The sequence below is a fragment of the Haemaphysalis longicornis genome, unplaced genomic scaffold, assembly GCF_048455015.1.
Source record: "Haemaphysalis longicornis isolate Haplotype H1 unplaced genomic scaffold, Haemaphysalis longicornis Haplotype H1 scaffold_2, whole genome shotgun sequence".
NCBI classification, from domain to species: Eukaryota; Metazoa; Arthropoda; class Arachnida; order Ixodida; family Ixodidae; genus Haemaphysalis; species Haemaphysalis longicornis.
In genome coordinates, this window is record NW_027526295.1 from 23,993,116 (window position 1) to 24,011,929 (window position 18,814).

The window sequence follows — 18,814 nt, forward strand, 5'->3', positions numbered from 1 at the left end:
GTTTCTTCGGAGCTAAAACAGCTACTCGTAGCTAGATTACATTTTTGGTAGCTAGATGAGTCCAAAAGTAGCTAGATCTAGCTACAAATTAGCTAAATTGGCAACACTGGTAGGGGGTTAAAAAACTATACACAACAAAACGCTAGGCTGCGCGGACGCGCTGCGAGATAGCGGCAGAGTAGCGCCTGCCGCCGTGCACTCGCTGATCACGCGATCACATCCTGAAACACGGCAGCTATGCGCCTTGACCGAGAAGACTAAAGTTCGCGCTGCGCACAAATTTTGCATTAGGGAGCAACGTTATTGTCAGCCATTTTTTTTTTGTTCATGCGTACAAGATGTGCAAATTTTTAGAGCGAGCTCATCTCTGTGTCATCCGGCCCCACATTTAATGGCGAAGCTGAACACCGCCGCTAACGGACCAAGCTGCAATCCAAACCCGGTCGCGGCTACTGGTCAATCACATTTCTCTCTCAACAGACGTCATAATAGAAATTTCAAGGCAGGCAGGATGTAGGACGGGACGGCAGGACACTCAGACATAACCCCCCCCCCCCCCCAAAAAAAAAAAAAAAAAAAAAAATCCAGGCTTGGCCGCGGAGTTGACAAAACTTGCTGAGCTAGTTGGTCCATTGTGTCACTGGAAAGAAGAAAAGGGCGCTAAACAGACGTCGTCGAAGAAGGCACGAAAGACATATACAGGCTGCGAGTCTCCTTCGTCAACGTCCGTCTCGCGCCCTTTTCTTCTTGCCTGCGGAGCACAGGGCGCGACGAAGTTTGTTCAGAAACATTGGCTCAGCATTGAAGTTTTAACATGTTTTCTTTCTTATTTTGCTCCTCACGTGTAGTGTAGCAAGGTGAACGCAACTCTGTGTATTTTTACTTCAAAGTGTGACTTCAAGCTGTGACGTGAGCTACAGACGGAGATTCAAAACTCGCGCTCTCGTGTTTCCGCAGCATAAGTGCGTTCCTAAGTTTCTCCTAACAAACTTTAAAAAACTCTGTTTTAAAAGATTTTCTACGAAAACAGACAGTACACAAAGTATTTCACAGTTTTTAAACAGTGACTTTGTTTGTGAATAGAAGGGGTGGGGGGAAGCTTTCGGAACAGCCATTTTGGCCTGTGTTGACCCACGCAACCCACGTGCGGAGTGAAGTGTATTTTGGCGGCGGTGCGGCGAATGTATGCGTGTTGTGTTCAAGCTCCCGGACTATGCCAAACAAGAGAAACGAGGGCGGAGAAAACCTAGTTCAGGTGGGTGCACTTTGTTCGCTAAAACGGGGTGCCTACGGTGTGTTCATACACTGTATAGTCTGCCTTTTCTCTTGACAAGAGGCAGTTACGATATTTCGTAACTTTGCGCGTAATGTGGATTCGTTATTTTTTCGCCTTGTGTCGCTCAGGCTGTGGGTGCGGATCGTGTCTGCCTGTGCGATACGGCGCAGCGGTTGTATAACGCGTGGACATGCGCGGAATGTCATGCTAAAACCGCGATAGTGAGGGCGTCGATATTCAAACCACGGCCGCTGGATGAGAGAGAGAGAGAGTTCTTCGTGTGCAGTGTTCAAAGTGTGCGCGACGCTGGGGTCTGGGGTAATGACTGGGGACGATTGTCTGCAATCGTGACGGCACCGCATTCGGGTTGTTACGGGTTTTGCGGCGAGAAAACTAGCTCCGCTCGTATGCTGCCTATTCACGGGGGCAGCGTGTTGACATTGGCAGCATTGGCATGTGGGGGAAATGAGCCATTGCCGAGGCGTATTTTGCAAACCGTTCACACAAAGGAAATGAAGCCGTGTCGCATCTGTTCAACCGTAGCATTCTTGCGATTCCAAATGCTTTTAAAAATTCAATATTCACATCTTCAAAATAGATTGGGTCGACGAAATTTTGGAGCTTATATTATGGTGACCCAATCTACCTGAATGGTTTTATCGAAGTAGTCTTTGCGGTGTTGAATGATCTTTGAGGCCAAAATAATATGGCCTTCCAGTACTGTAAAATCGCCTGGAACGAAGAAAAGGAAGTGCGTATATTGCCAGGGTGACATGCAGTGTGCCTTACCAGAGCGCGAAGCTTTCCAAAGAGCAAAAGGCAGAAATAATCATAAGAAAAGCACACAGGACAGTGCAAAGGCTGCTGATATGCACGTCAACAGAAAAGCTACTGGCCTTAGCTGCTGTTTTGCCTGCGTCTCGTGACTGATTTTGCTGCGCTCAATTTGCACATTTTCAATTTGATACCTTCAAAGATTGAAAAATGAGCATGGCTCCAACAAATGTACATACACCTGTTAAACATTCAGCATCAAACATTCCTCGCAGTTCGTTTGCTATAACACGTAACCTAATGTCGTTTAAGTATATTTTAGGCTGTGAAACCGCTTGTGGTCCTCACGGGTGATTTGACCTTGCCAGACTTTGCGTCCTGCCGTGGTCAACACTCAGCAAATGAAAAACTGAACCCCCACGACGCTTGCCAATCCACTCCCTCAACTTGTTAAGTGACTGCTTTTATGATGAAAAAAAAGCTGGAATAATTTGTCCTCAATTTTAGTAGGCCCTAAGCTCCGAGGAGCAAGGAGTGTGTCACTAGCATAGTGGCTACTTGGGGCCAAAGGAGGGCACTCAGAAGCAGCAGCCACGAAGTTCTCCTAATGGCAATGTCTAGCAATTTGGACTATGAATGTTATTTCTCTATCTCTCTCTCTCTCACAGGCCTCCCGAATGCGAGACCCATGCGTTGTCAAGGCTCGGAGAACCAAGCTGCTTCAATGAATGCACCTTCGAAGTAGAAAAATGAGTTAGACCTGCACCAAGGCCAACGTGAGTAATTTAAACATGCTGTCTACAGAAGTCGCGGCCAAGAGAGCGGCGAGGTACGCTCGCGCTGTATGCTTGGTGATACAAGCGTGGGTTGGGTAGCAGAGTGACACTGATGAAAAGTGGAAGGGAAAAGGACGAAGGTGAGCGCGTCTGGGGCTTTGACTGAGAAGCTTGCGGGAAAGACATGTATCGAGGCGTACCCGAGTACTTTGGCATGCCAGATACAGGAGCGGCAACTATGCAGGGCGTGGCTGTGGGTGATGGCTGGGCGGCCGCCCTCACTCGCGACCAGACGGTCGGGCTGTGCACCGAGGGAGGGACGCCATTCTTCGCCCTGGAGACGCTGGGTGTTCCAGATCGCCTCACGGGCCGCAGCGAAAGAGCCTCAGTGTTTTCACACCTGGTGGATTCCGGTAAGACCAACGCCTGGACGATTGTGAATCGCAGGCGATCGTGATTCGCAGCAGCAGGAGGAGGGGAACGAGTGAAAAGCCAGAGTTGCTGTTGTACCGCATTTCCACAAGATTTCACATAACTAAACGAAAATAGTAAGTAGGTCACGTGTGGATGTAATTTTCTCTGGGCCTCGCAGGTCTTCAAGATTATGTGCAGCGGAACCAGCTGAAACAGCTGAAAGCGAGTTAGTAGGGGTGAAACGTTTTGCTTGCAAAAAACTAACACTGTTAAGTGCGTGAAGTCTTGCAGTAAGCGTACCGTATTTACTCAAATCTAACACGCCCTCGATTGTAACGCACACCTGTTTTTCACAGTACGAAGAAAAAAAAACGATATGTCCTCGATCGTAGCATGCACTAAACTTTGATTATTAAATACAGAAATCCAACTTTTTCTCACTTGGAACAAGCAAGGTTTATTGCAAAGGTGGCACAAAATGAAATGTGCCGGTTATCGTCGGCAAGACAGTCAGCACGACGACAGTCTGGGGCAGCGCCGATGGGCGGCACAGGCGGCACGTTATCACTCGTCGTCGCTGTTGGACAACTCCTTCTTGCTCTCAGTGGCCCAAAGCATGTCGTCTTTGGTGCCGTCCATAGCATTCGAAATGCTGCACTTCTTAAACGCCGTGCTCACCATGGTAGGCGGGATTGTGCACAGTGCATTCTTCGCCCATCCGGTGAAGTCTGGCAGAAAATCGCTTAATTTGGCTCTTTGGCGTCAGTCAGTTCCTGGCCGTCATCAACAAGCCACTTGGTGTAGAGCGCCCGAATTCGGTCTTTTTGTCCAGCTTGTTTAGCGAAACTTACAGTGGCTGCAGTTGTGAGGTCATGCCTCCGGGAATCACAACAAGGTCAGTGCTGCAAAAAGCGAGCTTGTCCTTGATGCGCTCGTCGAAATGACATCTGAACGCGTCCAAAACAAGCCTAGCGCGCAGACCCAAGCTTGCACGGGCTCGCTTCCGCCCCACGTGGTCAATCCAATTGGCCACCAAGTCCGTCGTCTTCCACCCCTTCTCGTTTGTGTGTACAATCGCGCCACTGGGGAACAAGATTCCTTTCAGGAGCGTCTTGTGTTTTGATATGAGGTAGGGGAAACTTTGTGCCCTTCCGCAGTGCAGCAAAGCATTGCCTTCACTTGTTTTTTCGTGGCCAGAGGGCAGCACACGAACTTGCTTGGCGCCCTTCTTCTCCATCGTTGTGGTGGCGGGCATTTCGAAGTATAGCGGTGTTTGATCCGCATTGCTAGTTTGCCTGAGCACGTAGCTATTCTTGCGGCGCAAATTCAAGATGTGCCGCTGAAATGCGTCCAGTTTTCCCTCAAACCCCGTGGGCAACTTCCGGCATATGCCTGTCCGCCGGCGAAGTGAGAAGCCTTTTCTCTTCATGAAATTTGTTATTCAGCACCTGCTGGCATTGAACTCTCTCCGTGTTAATCCTTGCTGCCACGCCAACTGCATCATCGAATCTTCAGCAGCTCTGTGATTACGGGTCGCTGAGCTGCTCGCTGCTGATGCACGTATTCCGCCAGCAGGTCCTCTATTTGGGGATATCGTCCCTCTTTGGTCCTCTGAACCCTTTCATGTCGCCTTGCTTGCAGAAATTTTCTGTTTCTGCTTGTGCCAGCCCCGCACGCAAGTTTCCGGAACACTGAACGCACGTGACGTGGCCCGATTTCTATCGTTTTCAGCGCTCAAGATTACTTTCTTCTTGAACGCAGCATCATGGTGAACCTGCGAACAACGGGGAAACAGTGAAAAACAGAGGTGATTCTGATGTTTTGTTGGCAGTAATTACCAACCTGTTTCAGTTTTAACGATCTTGAAAAATGACCAGCATAATTTTATTGTTTCTGCTTTGTTTATAGCAGTTGAAAAGTCAGAACTCTTGTTATAACAGATTTCATCCATGATTATACCAGAGTCTGTAGTAATAGTATCTGGATAGTTCATACTTCTTTTACAGCAGACTGAAATCGGGATCACTGTCAAGGTCTGTTGTTACGAGGTTATACTGTATCATAGGGTTAAGCGAAGTTAGAAGACCAGCAGAGGGCTTCATGAAGCTGACTAGTGGGCATATTTTTGTGCTACACAGGGCTCCGTGAGAAGAAAGAACACGGGGTGGGATTCTTAATCCATAGAGAAATAGCAGGGAACATGGAAGAATTCTTCAGCATTAAGGAAACAGTCGCAGCCATTGTAATCAAGCTGAACAAGCGATACAGGTTAAAAATAGTACAGGCCTACGTGCCAAAAACTAGCTATGTTGAAGCCGTAGACATTTTCTATGAGGATGTCGAATCAGCAATAAAGAAGGCAGCAATGCAGTTAATGATTGTGATGGGAGACTAATGCAAAAGTGGGTAAGAAGCAAATGGGAGAACGGAAAACTTTGGAATAGACAATCGCAACAGTCAGGGATACACTGGTGGGATTTACAGAGAGAAATAAGCTATGGTTGGTGAACACATTCTTTTACAAACGAAAGACTAGAAAATGGACATGGAAGAGTCCGGATACTGGAACAAACAATGAAATTGACTTCATTTTAAGTGACAACGCAGGCATTGTACAAGATTTAGCGTTGCTAAGTAAGATTTGGAGCAGCAATCATAGGATGGTTAGATGCAAGCCAAGGCTGAATCTCAGAAGAGAGAAGAAACGCGTGACAACTAAGAAACCCCACATGGAGTCAGTCAGAACCAGATTGAAGGAGTTTAAAAATAACTCTTCAAAACAAATTTGCGCTTTAAAACGAGCAGAACGAGGTCAGTGTAGACAGGCTAAATGAGAACTTAATTGGCACCTAGTGAATCAGCGGCAGCTTTGGGAGAAGCAACATGTAGGGATGTGAAAGTGAAGGAACTAATTGCCAAACGTAGGAACATGAAAGTTTCAAGTATGGCGGATGAAGTTGAGTTAGCAGAGCTGTCTAAAGTGATTAAAAGAAGTAAAACAAGTGATATTCATGCATATAACACCGCAGTGATCGAGGGAACGCTTCAAATCAGAGGAACCTTGGGAGCAACCAAGGGGAAGCTAGCCATAAGCAAAAGCAGAATGTACGCACCCAGAGATGAGCAGGGTAACGTTACGTGCAACATGGATGAGATAATAAAGGTAGGCGGACGATTCCACACCAGACTGTATGCCAGCGACGTTAGACCAGGGGAAACTACTCAGAGTACAAGCTTAACTTGCGGTGTCTCGCTACTAGCTAAAAGAAGGGGTAGGAAAGGCCCTCAGAGGCAGGAAAATAGGAAAAGCTGCAGGTGACGACGACATCACCTGGGATCTAATTAAGGAGAGAGCAGATATTATACTGGAAAAGCTTTCTTCACTATTTTCGGAATGTTTAAGGGATTAAAAAGTGCCTATACCCTGGAAAAACGCTTAGCTGATTCTGATTCATAAAAAGGAGATACCAAGGACCTCAAAAAGTACAGACCCATTAGCCTACTCTCACTTGTTCATAAGCTGTTTACCAAAGTTATAGTTGGCCACATGGGTGACAGCCTGGATTCCCAACAACCCAGAGAGCAGGCTGGGTTTAGGTAAGGGTACTCAACCATGAATCACTTCCATGTTGTCAATCAAGTGATAAAAAATCCGTACAATACACTGAGCCCCTTTACATGGCATTTATAGACTGAGAAAGGGTTTGACTCAGTACACACTGCAGCCGTGCTAGAAGCAATAATTGACTATCGCGTAAATGCCAAGTGAGGCTGAATGGCATTCAGTGCCTGGGGACTATTGAAAAGATGGCACATTCAGTGAGGACAATCTCGGTATGCTTATATAGGAAGCAGTTCCATTGCCCTGGTGTTGCCTTTTTGTGTTGTGCCCCATGCATTGTTTATTCTTTTCTCTTTCCACCTTGGAGGGCATCCACAAGCACTCGAGCACTTGCTGCCTTGAGGATGGAGCAAGGAACGTGTCCCTTCCCGAGCACTTTTGGGTGGTAGACACTTTCCCTTTGCTTCTGTTGGAAGAGGGCGTCGCCTGCACCCTGGATTGGGCTGCTCTCCACTGACGTCCAGCTTGCCTGCTCCGCTCACTGGCATCATCCAGACTCTGCACAAGTTTTGCTGCAAGGTATGGGTTTGGCAAGGGTTGCCATAGAACTATGCATTAGTGGAAGGGAAATGGTCAGGCACTCAGTGCATTCTGAGGGTTTCTTGGCTTGGCTTTTTTTTGTGATCATGGCCGTGTGTCTGGTAGAGGTGTGTGAATATTACATCTCTGACTCGGCTGTGCAAGGTGGAAATGACTACAGATCGAATCAATTTCTAATACAAGTACGTTTGCTTTGAAGTGTGTGGGGCTTTGAAACTTAGCTACGAGAAAACAAAGAGTTGATTTGTGTAGTCTGGACCTCACACACTATGCATTCAAGGTTTCAGAAAATTAAAAATTAGAAAGTTAACTCAATGAGGCAAATAAATGGAGAAACACTCTTGGCAGGCATTCCCTTGAAGAAATGTGTTCTGCCTCTGACTGGTGGCAGAATTCCAATCAAAACGCAGAAATATTTTTGGTTGAGGATCCTTGGAGCAACAAGAACTAATGAGTTGGTGAAGGGGCAAAATTTCATACAGGCACAAAGGGTATGCAATGTTGCATATCTGCAACAGTGGGCAGTGCATGTACATGGAACCAACTTGTGCCAGTATACAAGTTTTATATTTTTCTCTATGGCTCTACAGGTAGACCCAGATAAGGTGTTTCACTTATTATGTCAAGCTACAATGATTTCGCCCTTATTGATGCACAGGCTGACTTCACACTTTGAACATTCTATGGACGTATAGCCTCCTGCACAAGCCTTTCAGTGGTTTCATCGTGCATTCCGAATCGGCTAGTGCTTTGTGCCCTTGAGCCGCACATCTCGAGTTGCCATTGTTGCTCCTTAAATACTGCTGTGCCGAGGTCTCCAATGGTGCCGTTTTTAGAACAGGACTAGTGCAGTCACCAGTTTGACTAGAATTCCCTCACTGACATAAAATGATGTCCTTGATGATGAACGTGTCTTCTTGTAAAAAAAGAAAAAAAAAGAACAAACGAACTGGCACCAGCTGTCTTTACAGTGCATGAAAAAGGTACATATACAGAATAGCCCAAGTATAGTGATCCCAGTTTCAACGAAATCCTAGCTGCAATGAACAAATCTTCATTTCCCGTTGCCATGTGTATACAGTTAAAGCCCATTAATTCGAACTTCCATAATTCGAATTTATAGATAATTTGAACTGTACGATTTAATCCGGCCAAGCTCCGATAGAAGTTCATGTATAAAAAGTCCCTTAATTCGAACGTGACTGGGCTTCGCCACAAATAATTCAAACTGCGCACCTCCACACTGGTGGACTGGTGCCTGGGGTACAGCCACAGAAGCCCTCCCGATGCCTTTTAGCAATGCTAAGGTGGCTAGAATGAGAAGGTGTGAAAACCGGCCGCCCGAAGCTGGCTCACTTGCGCGTGCCTCCCGCGTGGCGGCGCTGTAGGTATCGGCGCGGTAAGAACGGCGTCTGCTGCGCCGCCGCGCGCATGCGATCCTGGCTATCCTGGCCTCGCCGCTGCCGTGTTTCGGAGCCCGCAAGCTTTTCCCACGCGCTTAAAGCCTCTTTATGTGTAACCTAAGTGCTCTTTCACAGTTATGGTCACCGGCCATTATACTGAGCTTGCTTCTCAGCACTATACGAGGAGGAACTGCGTATTTTTGCATCAATCTTTGCGAACCAAGCGGAGGATAACGCTTCTGGAGGTTGATGCCTTCACTTTAAACAGAAAAAATTTCGAGGTTTGGTAAGGTGCACCTGTATTCCACGCGATATTACAGGGTCCCGTTAGAGAAAGTAGTGGGTACCGGTCTCGGTAGGGAGGCTTCGAGGTGTGAACTACTGTAATCCTCGGTTTAGCATACAGGGCGCGTAACGCGAATTCTACCTATCGATCCGTGTATTTTACAAGCAATATGCTGCAACCACTAATAAGAAAGTAAAGCAAGTTCGTGGTAACCATTTTATTTGCAAAGTTTACAAATATTTACACGTTTGCAAAATATTTACTCACACAACTGAAGCAAATATATATTTACTTGTACTCTTTTAACTCTCAAGATATTTACAAAAAGCTACTTTACAAGACACAGGGCTTTAGCCTCTTGCCTTTCTTTGCATTTTCTTCTTGGTTCAGGCCCTTTAGTAAGAAATGAATTCTTGTATTGCAAAAAATCGCGTGAACCGTGACTGATTTTGTCAATGATACTGCGTGCTCTGGGCAGCCGATATGAGACAGATCATGCATGTTGCACCTAGAATCGTAGATAAAATGCCTGGTGGGAGCATTAACTGCCGTCCCTTGTTCATGAATTTGGGTTTCCATTTCTGCTGACTGGCATGCTTCAGATATGTACTCTTGCGGCTCTTCTTGGTGCTAGGAGAGTCATGTGAAAAATCTGGCCGCCTTTTCCTTTCTTTAGGCAATGTCTTCGAAATGTATTTCGGAAGGTTCGGAAATATCGTAGGTAGCGCCTCGTCTTTCTGTCGAGGAACACTGCGGGTATATGTGAACTTGCGCGTGCCGTTCACAGAGTGCGTGAAATCCCGGATGATAAACCTGCAGGAGGTACAAGCCAATGCTTTAAATAGAAAAAAAAAACATTCCTGAGATCTGCATCGCACTTCAATAACTCGCGCAATGCATTTTTTCCCCTAGTAACAAAATACAAATACCTATACAGACAGAATTTTCATACAAATGCCTACACAATTTTCCTGCAGAGGCTTGTCAGCCCTGGGAATGGCACGAGCCCACTTTGAGAACTGTTCTGGCCAAGCTGGTGCGCGGAAAAGGGATACTTTCTCAACACACTTCGTGTAGCCCACGTCGCATCCCGGTACGAAACATCACCTTTGTGTCTTTTTCTTCGCAGTTGATGGCATGGCTGCCATCATTCCACACGTGTAGCTCACAAGTATCACAAATAATGTCCACCAGAACCAAGATCACGGTTTATCAATAATCACGTGCGAAATGAATCGCGAGCCCGTCGACTGGGCCGCCGGCCGCCTCGTCTTACCGCGCCTGTCACCGAGGCGCCCAATGCTCCCCTAGCGGCAGGCCCGCGAAATTCACACCTTCTCATTCTAGCCACCTTAGCAATGCTGCGTCATGTCCGGAACTTGGGGAAAAACGAAGAGAGAAGGTGAAATTTGGGGAAGACCAATTAAAGTCTGTGTGGCGGACAATTTCGAAGACATTTTGCAGACTACGTCTGTGAGAATGCAAGTGCAGTTCCTTGTGGTGCCTGACAGATGAGGACATGATGCCAGAAACGCAAAACCTGTCTGCCATTGACGATGAAGAGGAGCAGGATGCAGCACGAGTGTGGCTGTGCGCTCAAATGTCGGGGTGTGGTGTATAACACCACCTGTCTCTTGTTCAGTTTTGAAAAAGGTGAAGAGGAGGCTTTCTGCCCTGTCTTGTACTGAGAATGAAAAGTGCTCGCCGTCACCTTATAGGGCAAAAGGCAGGCGGCAATGACGGAGTTTTTCAAGGAATACATTACGGACATGTCAAACTGCTTCCCTATCGCCATGCACAGTTGTTACTCTTCACTTTCATTAGTTACAACTTTCGGTATTTCGAACTGAGACTTTGTGGTTTCAATTAACAAGTTTTTACTGCACTTGCAACACCATTTCAGCCCACTCTTAATAATAAAGTTTGAAGGGCCTGCTCAGATATAACAAATTGGGGCCACCCAAAATGCACCGAATTTTTGCGCAAAATGGCTGTTGAAAGTTGGGCAGTTGTAAAGTAAGCAGAACGTCATAAAACACAGCTGCTTGACCCTCAGCTTGCAGGCCGCGTCTTGCCCGAGCATATACAGCGTCGAAAAGCACACCAGTTGCCATGTTCGCACCGTGGAGAAGCGGGATGCTTGACTGCAAGACTTGCTCCTAGCGTTGCTCCATTAGTTGCTCCAAGCAGCACTGCTGGCCAATTGTAGCAATCAGCGTGGGTCCCGGTTTCGTAGTCACTGTTCGCACCACCTGTGTTTGCGTGCCCCTGCTGTCTTTGTTGCCGAAGTGCTCCCCTGCTGGACAAGCAAGTCGAGCGCCGGCACATCACACGCGAAAAGAAAAGTTTTATCTCTAAATGTAAAATGCTCCACTCTTGAGCAAGTCTGGTGTAACGTTAAGAAGACCAAGATCACCAAAAGGTATGGAATAGCTTTGTCGACGCTGGCAACCGTAATCAAAAACAGCGATAAGATCGATGCCATCCTGTATGAAAATGCTGACAGTGCAGATCGGGAGAGGATTTGAGAGGCTAGGTGCGATATGTCGAAGCAGTATTGTACAGCCACGATCAAAAGTTTATGGACCAAGAAAATGGCAATTTTAGTTTATTTCTCTTCTGGTACCAGCCCAACAAACTGCCCTGTGCATGTGAGATGTCATATGGTTACTGAAGTAATGAAAAATACGACACATAGTTTCCCGGGCTGCTGCGTGGCAGAGAAATAACCCAAAATTGGAGCTTCCGTGGTCCGTAAACTTTTGATCGTGGGTGTACAAGTGGTTCATTGACGCTTGCACAAAAGGGTGTACCGATGAGTGGCCCTTTTTTTCGGCTGCAGTTGGTATTTCGAGTCCACACTTGCCCTCGTTGTGACCACCAAAAAAGTAGCGCAGCAGGCTGTCCGCATCCAGCGCATGTGCGGGTGTCAGTACGCCGGATTTTCCAGCACTCGGGTTTCGGGCTGTTGTCGATACATTTGTCCCGGTTCTCATTAGGCACCCCCCATCACCGCATGCATGCACAGTTTGTGCATCTGTTAGCTCATCCATCATCACTGCATCAGCATTGGAACTGATTTAAGGGGGGACGAGGGTCTTAAAACTAACTTTTTTATTTACGGGTAGAAACTTATGAAAATTTGCACACAAATGCAGTTTTCTCTGTAGATTTCAAATATGCAATTATATTTGAGCTGCTGCTGTTAGTTTGAAAGTTATCATGCAAAATCTAAACCGTAATTAGGTAATTCCTTATGCAGCTTTAACGAACTTTCACATTGCATTTTGTAGCTGTTTATTCCATGAATTGATAGCCAGAGAGTTCCCATACCCGATGGCATTCTTCATTTTTCTGTAAAGTCGTGGCACCACAAAAAAATATGTCAAGTATACATGATGGCAGTATTCAATATTTTGGCTCATCAAAATGACTGCAAGTCATTTATTATGCATGGCCTAAATAGAAAAACGAAGAATGTCATCGGGCGCCTCAGGTTGTACTGAAAAAAAGGGTACCAAGATTAACCTTATGAAGCAAAAAGAAGTTTCCAAAAAGCTGCGTAAGGCTGACGTAAACGACCAAAAATATAAAACTGAGAAAACTGCATTTGAAGTTTGGCCGTGTGTTACGAAATGAACGGTCAGTAGTGTAACTACACCATTTCTGTATAACAAAGACATGTTCTTCCCATTTCCAAATCTGTCTTTGGATTCCAAAAATGTTAACTACAACTGGAGATACCAGAGGCCAAGTAACGTACACCATCAGGAATTCAGCAAAATTTATCGACTTCAAATTGGTTGGCGTCTTGCTGGCGTTGTGAAATCTGGTGTCGTCTCACTGGTGTTGTGAAAACTGCAACAGTCCTTCGTAAACTGGCATCATTCATTACATTCAGTTTCATTTCAGTTTCATTTTATTAGACATTGCCCTTTGTTACCCAGAATATTGGGTATGGCAGAGGAGGGAGGGGTGAAACTTGCTTCAGATGCCCTCTTTTTTTTTTGTTCTTTGGTGAGGCTATTTTAGTCGGGGTTTTTGCGCAGGAAGTTTGAGAGGATACAGGGGTCAAATGCAGGGCAGAGAGGATACAGGGGTCAAACGGCGATGTTTTTTTGGGAAAAAAAAAGTAGCCGAAGGGCAAGCTTTGTTGGCCTATGGCAGTATGGCAGGAAACGTTCGGGCGATCCTGTGACAAAACACTGAGCTTTGATTTCGCAACACTGAAGTTTTAAGTGGGAGGGAGTTCACAAGTTGTAGAAGGCTTGCTGTACCACTCCAATGTGTGACGATCGTCCCCTGGTCATCCACATGCCACCAAACATGACATCAATGTTGTTTCGCGGCTGAGCAAGGTCCCTGTGCAAGCCCTTGACGACACACATACTAGCTATCTGCTTCAAAGGCTGCTGCAGTGTCCTCGCAAACCTGAACCACTTTTTTCAAGTGCGCTTGGAACGTCTTAAGGTGTAGGCTATTCACACTTTATTTTCCGGTTTGACAGATCGTAGGTGTCGACCGAAGGTGGTGGTGGGCGAGGGCTCCGGTTGATGCCCCACGCACGAGGTGCCGAGGCGGTTGAGGGTATCCAGGTTGGACACCCCCACAGATGAACGAAGGTCTTGTTTTTCTCCAGGACTTGCCCGACCCACCATGGTGGTACTCCGCCTGTGGAAGAACTAGAAACACAAAATAGAAAAAAAAAAACACACAACCAAGCAGCAGTACATGCAAAAACAGTAGAACACAAGACAGGACAAAAAAAAGGCGGAGTGGTGGCTTGGGGTTGGCCAGCAACGCACATGGCAAGCTACCTAGGCAAATCAAGCACCCTTGCTTCCCCAAACCTGGCCTCTCAGGGCCGGAAGGAGTTGTGGATCAACCACGGAGTAAAGTTTAGTCAGGAAATTGTAGGCAAGAGAAAAAGCCATTCCCCCCCACAGACAATAAATAATGATGTGATTCATGAGATGGAGTTAGTGTGATATACTTAGGGCCCCTCACTTTTTGCAGTGAAACATTTCAAATTCTGCGATTCTAGATAGGGGAATCTGCAAAATTCCACGACAACATTGAAACGGCACAAGGTACATGTAACAGTCCACTTATTAGACACTTCAGACTCCTAACATGCTAGATTTTATTTGCAACTGAAGGAAGCTGTTGTGGGTGAGCATCTGGTGATGCTTTGTGCTTTTTTCACCAAGAGAATGGTGCTTGTGAGGCAATATGTCACCATAGTGACTGAATGACTTCTCTGCGTCAACAGAGTTGATTGGCACCGACAGGTATTTAAGGGCAGTGGAAGAAAGAGTTGGAGTCAGGTGTTCCATCCCACCCCAGAAAACCAGGACATCAAAATCTTTACCTGGCTTTTCTTGTTTAGAAAGAAATTGGGCCACTAGAAATTGTGCCAGTAGACTTGAGGTCTTGGGCAGACTTCAAGACACTTGCCATTCAGCAGCTAGGGCTATAAATCCAGGAACGGCCCCAAACTCTGATCTCTTCTCTGAGAGACACCCAACTTGCTGGGGATCCAAGCACCTCACACTCTTGAAGAACTTCCAAGTGTCAGAGTTCTCCAAGTACACTAGTGCCTTGCTAGCCGCTTTACTCATTGCACCCTTCATTTGTTTGCAATCTGACCGGCCCTGTCGTGTGCAACGTTCTCTTTCTGTGGCTATGGCTACGCCCCTTGATTCGGGTGGAGGCTGCGCCACCTAGCCGCTTTTATTATTTGATAAGGTAGGAATACGCAGAAGCAAATTTAAATTTTCAACAGTAAAAACGTTGCAGACAATTAATAGAAACTAGTTTGCTAGTGCTAATAGAAAATACTACTTTTCCGCCACATTTCACCGAATATATCGTTTTGGGGACGTAGCGCCACACTTCTAACGTTTTTTTTTGGAATTCCGCGAAAACACTTTAATTCTGCGATTTTTCGCGGAATTGCGGAATCGCAGAAAGCTATGGGCTCTAGATATACTCATACACTCGTTATCCAAACACCCAGTACACATATTCATGTGTAGTGATTCATTCATACTATACCTTACTTATGCGCACAATCAGCAATCAACCACACAGCACATTCAGACAGTCAATTAAAAAGGCCAAAAAGGGCCAGGCCACAAAAGTGGTCACGCTAAAAGAGAAGTCAACCACACAGCACATTCAAACACGGAAATGACAGCTAGATGTACGAGCAACTGTGCCTTCGCGAGGTGTCTGCCACGGAATCAACCCCCCACCTAAACGGCCGAATGAGGCCGAATTCTAATTCAGGCCGAATGAGATCAACTGAAACCCGGGGTGGCTTGTTGACGAAAAAGTCGACTCCCAAATACCTGATGGGTACATTCCGGGCAACCGGAGCGACCACGGCACCATCGAGACGAAGCCCCGGGATGCCGTAGTCAAACCATTTTGCCCGGTGAGAGTCGTATGTCCACCCGAAGTACACGGTTTTCTTCTTATTCAAGGCTAAACCGAGTCTTTTGAAGTGCTCTTGTGCGATCCTCAGGGTCGCTTGCAGTTCCTCGAGTGTGGAGGCGACAAGGACAATGTCGTCCGCATAAGCTAGGGCAGACACAGTCGTACCATTGCAGTGGTACCCGAAACCGGACGAGTTTAGCTCGTGCATAAGAGGATCCAGACACAGATTAAACAAGAAGGGCGATAGCGGATCCCCTTGCTTTATTCCCCTCTGCACGTAAACTCGCCGGCCGCCCGTCTCCCCTCTATAGGAAAAAGTAGTTGTTTGGACGGAGTACAAGTCTTGGACTGCGGCCACGTAGTTCCCATGCGCCCCCCCCCCCCCCTTCCCGCGCCCCCCCCCCCCTCCTCCAGAGAGGCCAGGAGAGCGCAATGGCTGACCGAGTCGAACGCTTTTCTCAGGTCAAGGGACGCTGCAAAGAACGGCCTTCTTCGGTCCTTGGTGACGAAAAACACTCCACACGATGTTCGTAAACCGAGCACGTCACCTGGAGCCTCACGGCGAGTCTGTACTGCCTGTCAGCCGTCTCAAATCCGGCGCCGCCAGCCCGCACTCGACGTGCGCAAAAAGGTCTGTCAACATTGCCATATCCACTAAGACAAAAATCTGTGTCGAAATTCTACCTCCGAGTGCGCCAGATCCAGTTCAACGAGGTTGAATTTCCGCTTCGTTGGTGATTTGGTCTCCATGCCGCGCTTGACCTCGTCTGCGTGTTTTGTACGCGCGGCGATCACCTCCGCCGTGTAATACCTTGTGTTAACTCGACAATATGTGCTTGGATCAGGTCTGGATTCCCGAGGTAGTTGGTCAGGTGATGGGAAAGGCGAAGCAATATGAGGCGGCGAACAGTTTTCATCCGGCTGAGTCGAGCGGCCCGAAGTCGCACTACACGGGCGGACGACGCTTTCACTTCCCGTATGCATGACGGGTCGTCCTCTTCAAACGTACGTCTCCTGGCATCAGTCACGAATCTGTGCGATGAAAGAATCCGAAGAAACCGCGAAAATGTGTAGCAAAACTACTCTAAGCAAGCGCTGCGCCAAAAGAGCGGACTCCGTCAGACGCGGGTAGCAGTAGCCGTGATGGCGAAAGAAAAAAAAAGTAACTCACTTAGCAGTCGCGCCGGCCAATGGGAGGCGTCAAACGACGAACTCAAACCGCGCGCGCGCGCTGCAACCGATTGGCGGCCCAGGAGGCGCATTCGGGAAAACTGGCAAGGGCGGTCGTTCTACTCAAGTGATGCCATTTTGAGATGTCGCAAAATGCGCACAAAGAAACAAGCTTCAAAACAAGACCAAGATGGCGGCGATCGGTCGGCTGCTTCGCCCGCGGCGCGCGCGGGAATTTGAAACAACTTTTGCCCGATTCGAGGCATTTCGTGGCCCCGAGGCGTTTCAAAACATGATTTTAGAGTATTTCCCGATCAAATTTAGCGTTGATATTTTGAAGGCAGGTGCTTGAAGGTACTATTATTCCAAAAATTAGATTTTCTCAAAATCGACATTTTGGCCATTTCTGACCATTCTAAGACCTGCGTCCCCCGTTAACCCATTAGGGACCAAGAAAAATCTACCCAACCAATTTCATTTATGTTTGGCGTACAAGGTCTGCGATGCACAGGAAGAAGATTCCTCGAGTTTCAAGAACATCCATTTATTCGTTCACAAGTTACAGTGGTGTACTTTCAATAGTACGGTGGGACTTCCACATAGCAGAATGGACATTTGCTCGATATTTCTACTTTGAGGCATGAAACTTGTTGAAGCATCCGTGTTTCAAACAAAGTGTAATTTGGCACTTTGCACATTCCCACATGGACCTCTTGTGGCAACACCGGCAGCGCAATTGCTTTTCCAACTTGTTGGGGAAGTGCCCTCCTTTGTCAAAAACAATGTCACTCACGATGGAAGCTGGCCGCCTACGGATGGTATGGTCTTTTGTACCAAGGCGGAGATAGTACCGTGTGACATTTCGTAGAAATGCAAGGAGGTCAACGGGCTCATCGGCAGTCAACTGATGAATTTTCCAAGAATTCACCATGGCCACATTCAGCATCTGTGTAAACAAAGGCCACCACCACTTTTTGCCGCGAATGCGAACTCTATAGTTGTTTGCGGCTTGGTCTAAGAGGTCTACCCCTCCCATACTGCAGTTATAGCTGTGGAACAGTTTTGGTTGTTGCACATTCACTTTCTCCCGTGCTGAAGATGACCACCGCTTTACAAAGCACGTGGGTAGAATGCTGTCGTAGTTGGTTGCCATTGTTACCACACTACTGTCCTTCCACTTCACAAGAAGAACCTCACCCACAGGGTCAAAACAATGAAAAAATTGTCCTCTCTGTTCTTTCTCCATTTCTTTCTTACTTGGAAGAGGGCACTTCATTTGCCGGTTCTCACGAAGGGTTCCTGTAGCCCTAAATCCCTTATTACGCAGTGCAACAAGGAGACTGTGACTTGTAAAGAAATTATCAAAAAAGACAATATGGTCACTGGGGTTCGAAGTTGCCTCAAGCAGAGAAAGAACAACACGACTTCCTAGAGGATTGTTATCTGTGCTTGCCGATTTTCCGCAGTAGGTATCAAAAGCATAACAATACCCGTCATCACTGCACATCATCCAATTCTTGTACCCGAAACGAATGGGCTTGCCACGCATGAATTGTTTGCAAGGATGGTGCCCAAAGTACTTTACCATAGACTCATCGATAGAAAGGTTTCGGTGAAAGATTCCATGCTTCTGAAATCGCTCATTTAGAAGGTTCATGAGAGGACGCACTTTGTACATTCGATCAGTGGATCCCCCGATCAAGTCATTATCAGCTAGGTGCAAGAATCGTTTGATCTCGTAAAACCTATTTCGACTCATGCACTTGGCAACGTATGGCACTCCAACATCTTCGTCAACGCACCAGTAAAGCTTCTGTCGCGGAAGACTGTGGTAACCAGACAGCAAAAGGATACCGATGAACCTTTTCAGATCATCTAAACTGAGGGAAAACCCATGCTCGTTTTTCTGTTTTGCGTAGTTGCCAGTCTGTATTATGATGTGTGTAAGTACTTGATCATCAAAGATGGTACTGAAGATTTGACTGGGTGAATAACCTCCATACAGAGCTCTCAACTCAGCTTTGTGCACTACTGCTCCGTCAGTTGAGTTCCCCCAGGTGTACTCAGGTTCTCCTTTGCTCCAGTTCACGGCAGGGACCTTTGACCGTTTTA

The 18,814-nt window shown here is 46.9% G+C and overlaps 1 long non-coding RNA gene across 2 annotated transcripts; it reads left to right on the top strand.

Annotated features, from left to right (window-relative positions):
- The first annotated feature begins 1,127 nt into the window (after positions 1 to 1,127).
- LOC144168796 (uncharacterized) lies at positions 1,128 to 8,700 on the top strand. 2 transcript variants are annotated; one of them, XR_013322238.1, is made up of 4 exons: positions 1,128 to 1,255; positions 2,719 to 2,826; positions 3,071 to 3,239; positions 7,170 to 8,700. It is a non-coding gene; the product is annotated as an uncharacterized LOC144168796 (long non-coding RNA). The 2 variants fall into 2 exon arrangements; XR_013322239.1 differs by lacking the exon at positions 7,170 to 8,700 and adding an exon at positions 3,291 to 7,145.
- The last annotated feature ends 10,114 nt before the right edge of the window (positions 8,701 to 18,814 follow it).